This window comes from Amaranthus tricolor, chromosome 12 (genome assembly GCF_026212465.1).
Source record: "Amaranthus tricolor cultivar Red isolate AtriRed21 chromosome 12, ASM2621246v1, whole genome shotgun sequence".
In the NCBI taxonomy this organism is placed as follows: Eukaryota; Viridiplantae; Streptophyta; class Magnoliopsida; order Caryophyllales; family Amaranthaceae; genus Amaranthus; species Amaranthus tricolor.
In genome coordinates, this window is record NC_080058.1 from 13,000,579 (window position 1) to 13,007,556 (window position 6,978).

The window sequence follows — 6,978 nt, forward strand, 5'->3', positions numbered from 1 at the left end:
AGGAGGAAGCAAATCTGAAAACGAAAAAATTTAAAATTATAACTAAGATGCAACAAAGAAGAACAAAACCATAATTAATTAGTAGTACATACAGGATTTGCTTAGAAATTCCAATGAACTTGATCTTACGAGCTGGATGGGAGCGAAATGAGAAGGTGAAAGCTTCAGGAAGAATGGCTGGAAGAGAGCAGGATTGAGTGCTGCGAATTTGGGAGAAAGGAGAATTAGGTTAATAAGGGTAACACGTGACTGGCACGTGCTGGTCAACGTCAAAATTACCGGTCAAACGCCTAATTCCGTTATAAGGTAGTCTTTTGCAAAATATTGTATTATGTAAGGTAGTTTTTTGCAAAATTTTTTATTTAAGGTAGTTATTTGCAAAGTTGGGTTTATGTTAGGTATTTTTTTAACATTTTGCCTTTAATTAAAAACCTAAAATTAACTTCCCTATTTTATTTCCTAAAAATTTGAAAAAGTTAATAATCAATGGGATTAAGAGTGATTTTATTCAATTATATAAAATGAAAAAACATTATTTTAATTAAAAATATACAAATTAACTTTTCTATTTTATTTCCTAAAAATTTGGAAAAGTTGATAATCATGGATTAAAGGTAATTTTATTCAATTATAGAAAGTTGATAACCGTGGCTTTTTAAAAATTAAAAGCCTAAAAATTAGCGTTGTAAAATTGACATGGCCCAAGACAATAGCAATTAAAATTGGAACAAGAAAATAACAATTAGCCTCATAATTGTTCGCTGATACTAACAACGAAAAAAGAAGCTTGGTCAAAAATGGCAAAATCTTTGTTCATTGTTACTAATAGCGAATAAAGACCTTGACTTTTTTAACCAAGCTTATTTATTCACTGTTAATAACAGCGAACAACACTGAATCTATGCTCTGGGCAAAAAATGCTTTCTTTCGGAATAAAGTTTAGAAGTTGCTTGTTTTTTGAATTTTTTATATTAATTTGCTTATTCTTTTCGAATTTTCCTTAAGTGAGAGGTTGTAGTTTTTGTTACTTGATGTTCTAGTGTGGTGTGGTCTTGTGTTGTATAGAAAAGTTTTATTTTCGTAGAAAAAAAACTAGAAAAACATTATAATACAAATGAGATTGACAGCCAATTAGTAAAGTAGGGCATAAACTTGCTCGTAAAAGCCTATCAAGCAATAATACTCTCTCTTATTCACCTTAGTCCTTAGGTATTTTATTTACTTTTTAGACATTATTCATCTATCACTCATAAATTGTATTTTATTATCAATATATAAGTTAAATAATAGTCAAATAGAATCTTATTTGATTCATTTTAATATAAAGTTTATTAATATCAATTTTTTTTATATTGTTAGTTATACATAATTTGATCACAAATTCTTATGGAAGACAGTCTCTTTGAGAGATTGCCTTCTATGGGCCGACCCAATTTAAAAATAAAAAGAAATAAAATGAAAACATGTAATTAAGGCAGTTTAGGTGTTATTATGTCAGGTTAGGATGTAATTGGAAACTGCAACCCATTACTGATTTTGTCCCCTTGTAATATGCGCCATTTCCGTTCCTCAAAACTGTAATCATCATTTTTTTTAAACCTTCCATATTCAAAACCTCCCATTTCAGTTTCAATCAAGCATTTGAGTCGCCATTTTCCCTTTCCTTTCTTCCTCTCGTTTCCTTTCAGTTTTCAATCAAACATTTTTCTGGCCATTCGCCATTTTTTTCAAGCAAAGACATTCTCCTAGTTCCTTCATCTACAACTAGGTATGATTAAATTATAGTTTTTTTCTTCTTTTTTTATTTGCATGCAATTTTGGTTATTTTTTCGTGGTTATTCTTTTTTCCTCATTTTTGCCATTTTTTGAGTGTTTTATTCCATTACTAACCAAAATTTGTTGTTTAATGAACTAAAATTAAATTTTTTTTTAATTTTAGACATGGATGATGAACAAACCCTAGCATCTGCAATGGAAAATTTGAGAAGACCAGACCAAAATCCCGGAACGAGTGTTGATGTTCAAGGTTCCAGCCCAAAACCAAAAAAGAAGAACGCTAAACTATGCTATGTCAAATTGGAAACAAATGATCATAAGTAAAATTTTTATTTTATATTTAAATCGACTTTAGATCTGAATAAATTGGCATTAGATCTACGGTGAATAGGTTTTTTTTTTTTTTTTCTTTTTTTTTTTTTTTTTTGGTAAATTAGGGGTTTTGTTTAGATTTAGAAAAAAAAACTTTTGGGATACATGGTGATGTTTAAGACGATGGATTTTATTTTATAAATTGGGGGGTTTTTGTTTTTTTTTCTATGTAAATTGGAACTTAATATGTTAGAAATTGGCTTTAGTGTTTTATAAATTGACATTTAATTCGAAATAATATGATAAAAGTTTGCTCTTGATATTATATAAGTATTCATTAATATAAGTTGGCATTTAATATGTATTATTTGGAATTTAATACAATATAAGTTGGCATTTGATCATATTACTCTAAGTGATGTTTTAATCTGTGTAAATTGGGATTAGGTTATTGTAAGGTGAGACTAGATTATTGTAAGTTGGGATTAGGTTATTGTAAGTTGAGATTAGGTTATCAGTGTAAATGACATTAGATTATTGGAATTAGGTTTTTGAAGAATTATTGTAAGTTGCGATATTCGCACGAATGGGATTTGGCATAGATACAAATTGACATTATACTATTATAAATTGGCATTCAGATGTGATATGTTTTTTTCTTTTCTTGACAGCTATGTGATCGTAGATTGTACCGTGCTATGGTATGCACGAGGATTTTGCTGAGCGATTTGAACAAGAGTAGAGACGATCTGATACGCAATGTTGAATACTTTGCTAAAGACAAAAAAAATGTTTACCGTTGTTCAATTCCATCCATGCAAGAGAATAGAAGGAGCGCATGGAAATGGAGAAGCAAAAAAAGAAAGAGCAATTGAAAGGGCCAAGCTTGCAAAGAAGGAACAAACGAAAAAGGCAAAGCTTGAGAAAAAAGAGCAAATGGAGCAAGCTAAAAAGAGTAGGCCAAAGCAACTTGTTATTAGAAAATAACCACTCCGACTAACAATTGATGTGCATTTTCTGATTTAAACACTTATTATTCATAGAACTTGTGTTTTATTTTTGCACCAAGTTCATCAACATTTCAATTAGGGATTATATATTTTGTGTTTAAATACCTTGAAATTGGTATTAGATATGGTATAGATAGCTGTTATATGAAGGCAAGTTGAACAAATACTTATTCTATATTGGGATTAAGTTGAATAAATACTTATTAAATTTAAACAAATGGCATTTTTATGATAATGTAAATTGAATATATAATAATAAGTTGGAACTAAGTTGTTCGAAATTGGAATTGTAACACCCCGGCCCAACGGACCACCGGTGATTACTCATGGAGACTGTAGACTTGCCCCACAGATCAACACAAGTCTTTCCAGTGCACTTCGGTCTCACTCGTGCGCACTCAAGAAAACTTCCTAAGAGGTCACCCATCCTAAAATTGCTCCACACCAAGCACGCTTAACTATAGAGTTCTTAGCAAATAGGCTTTTATGAAAAAATATGCACCTTGTTGATATGAGTAGTCTATCAATCCTTTTTAAAGCTTAATTCGGGATATCACACACTCACCCCCACTTAGGAATACAACATCCTCGTTGGACTATAGTTTCAGGATCTTTTCCCCCGCTAGGTACACTAAACACAAAATCATCCACGATCGCAAGGTTGTTCTGATACCATTAGTAACACCTCGGCCCAACGGACCATCGGTGACTACTCATGGAGACTGTAGACTGGCCCACAGATGGGAAAACTTCTCAGGAGGTCACCCATCCTAAGATTGCTCCCCACCAAGCACGCTTAACTGTGGAGTTTTTAGCAAATAGACTCCCACAAAAAAAAATACACCTTGCTGATATGAGTAGTCTATTAATCCTTTTTAAAGCTTAATTCGGGCTATCACAGGAATTATGTCTGTAACATTTGAGAAATTAATAATTAAGACGAGTGAATTTTAAAAAATTATTAGTACAAAAATAACTTATATATACATAATATAAAACATTCTCAATTTAATTTCTTCTCTCTTTTCCTTTTTCTTTTAATTGGATTATTATACCCAAAACCCTTCTCCTCCCTTCCATTCGTATGAACCAGAAATCAGCAAAAAAAAAATCACACTCCTTCATTTGAACACATCAAAACCCAAGAACCAAGAGCATCTTCTTCCTTCTCGATATTTTCAGAGAAAATGGCTGATTTCTTGCTTGGAATCTGCTACAATTGGTTAATCTTCTTCCTCATTCAATCCATTGATTTTCGAGCTTGTAATCTTGATATGAAGTTTCAAAGAATTCAGCCCTATCATAGCCTCCTCCTTTGAAGCTTTCCTTCGAAAAATAGCAATGGCAGGATTCGCACCTTCTTCTTCCTCCTCTTGATGAGTTTCATCTCCTACCTCTGATATTTTGAGCAATCTCCCCTATGATCGGAAATCTCAGGGATTTCGAAAAGGCACACCAGCCATTGATACTCTTCTTCTCCTTGTCGCGTGTTGGTGTGAATTAAGGTTCAAATCTTCTTAATTTATGTGTTTTATTGTTTTGATTCCTTCTCCTTATCCTTTTTGTTTTTTTTCCTTTGAAGAATCAAGTAATAACCTTCACTTGATATGATTTTCGAGCAGCATCAATGGTGAAATGTTTTTTTCTGGTGCCTCCGTATTCTTCCGCAAACAAAGGAGGGAAACACCAACTTTGTTTCTATTGATTTTGCATCAAAATCAGAACAACCTTACCTCCTGTTGCTCCTAATTTCTGCCGAAAACAGTAAGATTCATCTCTTTCCATTTCTTTGGTTTTTGTTTCTTCCATTTTACTCTTTCTTAGTTGAGGCATTATGAATGTAAAACAGATTCTTGTGATTTTCATTTATTTCATTACATTACCTATTATTATTGCTCATCAAGATCTTGTAGCCTCATGAAAGTGGTATGTGATTCCAAGAATTTGTGTGGGTATGCTTGTTCACATTGGATTAGATGGATCTTATGGAATTATATTTGATTAATGGCTATGGAAATTTAAGATGGGTTAAGAAATCTTTATTATTGATAAATATGGGTCAATGTGATGACGAGAATTTAAGTGTGGACTATGATTTTAGTAGTAGATTCTTCAAATGACTTATTCTTGGTTAGTTTAGTGTTCTTGGATGTGATATAGCCTTTTCAAATATTGGTGATGGGTTTAATTGTTTATATTTGTTAATTTGATGGCCAAGGAAAAGTTAAGTGCAATTGATATATGTAATATTACATGATAATTACAAATGTTGGAAGAATAACATTTTAGGAAGAACAAATACAAGATTACGAATATGATATATGTTAGGGTTCACGTTAGATTCTTTGCAACATCCTAATGTCATGATATTGAATGTAGGGACGTTAGAATAAATCTTGATATGGTAAGTTTTGTGTCTTAAGTAACTCCAAATTTCATGGTGTAATTAAAAGCAACTTAATGATGTTACAAGTTTGAGTGCTAAACTAGAATTGAGTTAAACTACGGTCTTAAAAGGATATGTAATAAGTTATATGTTAGTATTAAGTATCGAACGTTCTTTAGTGATTATGTATTATGCTTCAGGAGGCGATTTCTCTGCGGAACCATTCTAGCTGATATCTGCGAATTGAACCCAACTCTTTGAAGCGTCGTCTTTGGTGAGTAGTAGCAGTCCCTTAAAGGGTCTGGTCAGACTACAATTTTGAAAATTGTTTTATTAAAGGTTGTGAAATTATATTGTTGAGATAAATTTGTTATGAATGTTTATGCTGATATTGATATGGTCAATGGATCGGGCTTACTAGCTCGTCATTGAAGGAGTGGCGGGACATTGTCTCCTATTCCCTATATATTGAGGTGAATTGTCATTCAAATATTGACCAGCCTCACCCGAGAGTGACTTAGCCTTAGAGCTATGGATGTTCCTATCAACTAGACTCCCTGTGCGCAAATAGATCTAGAAAACTGATGTTGTTTTTAAATCTTTGTTTTGAATTACTGTGTTTTGTTGTTTTGGATTGTTACTTCTCATTCAGTTTAACCTGTCCCCATGTTGTTTCCTTTTTTAGAATTGTTTACAGATCGGAACCGGTCGGGAACAATGGGTTAGCGGTGTTGATTAGAGTTTCAAGGATGTTATATTGGCCTGAACACGTGGGAATTTGTAGTTTTGTATTAAGTTTTTGATAAATGTATAATAGACTTAGTTGTGTTGGTTATATTGGACTTAATGTGATTTGTATGATTACCTTGTGCTTCAGTTAGATGTTTGGTTTGGGAATTAGCTGAGTTAGTTACGTTAAAGAACTGGTGACTCCTTTGCTCAAGTTTTGGAAGTGTGATTTAAGTTTCTTAGGAAATGAACCCCGTGATGACCCTATTTACTCAGTCGACGGTAAGTCTTGTTGTTACAATGTCGTGATAAATTGGTATTATATCATGATAAATTTGAATTAATCCCAACTTATAATATATATAAGTTGGGATCACATATATTGAAAATTGGCATTAAATAAAATGAAATCAGTATTATAACATGATAAGTTGGGTTTTAAGATTGTTTAAATTGGGATTATATCATGATAAGTTGGTATTAATATTATACATTATATATATATATATATATATATATATATATATATATATATATATATATATATATATATATATATATATATATATATATTTAAGCTGGGATTAAATATTTTGAAATTTGGAATTAAATATATTAAAATGGAGATTATAACATGATAAATTGGAATTATGATTGTGCAAATTGGTGTTTAATAAAATCTAAATTAGACATACACATGAAATCATGATCCTACTACGATACATTATATTTATGTGCTTACTTGGTGTTATTGAACCAAACTAC

The 6,978-nt window shown here is 31.5% G+C and overlaps 1 long non-coding RNA gene across 2 annotated transcripts; it reads left to right on the forward strand.

The window, feature by feature from the left end:
- The first annotated feature begins 4,149 nt into the window (after nucleotides 1-4,149).
- On the forward strand, nucleotides 4,150-6,694 carry LOC130797181 (uncharacterized). Of its 2 annotated transcripts, XR_009038793.1 has the most exons (4): nucleotides 4,150-4,603; nucleotides 4,721-4,862; nucleotides 5,685-5,758; nucleotides 6,170-6,694. It is a non-coding gene; the product is annotated as an uncharacterized LOC130797181 (long non-coding RNA). The 2 variants fall into 2 exon arrangements; XR_009038794.1 differs by having other exon boundaries at nucleotides 4,154-4,603; nucleotides 5,685-6,692.
- The last annotated feature ends 284 nt before the right edge of the window (nucleotides 6,695-6,978 follow it).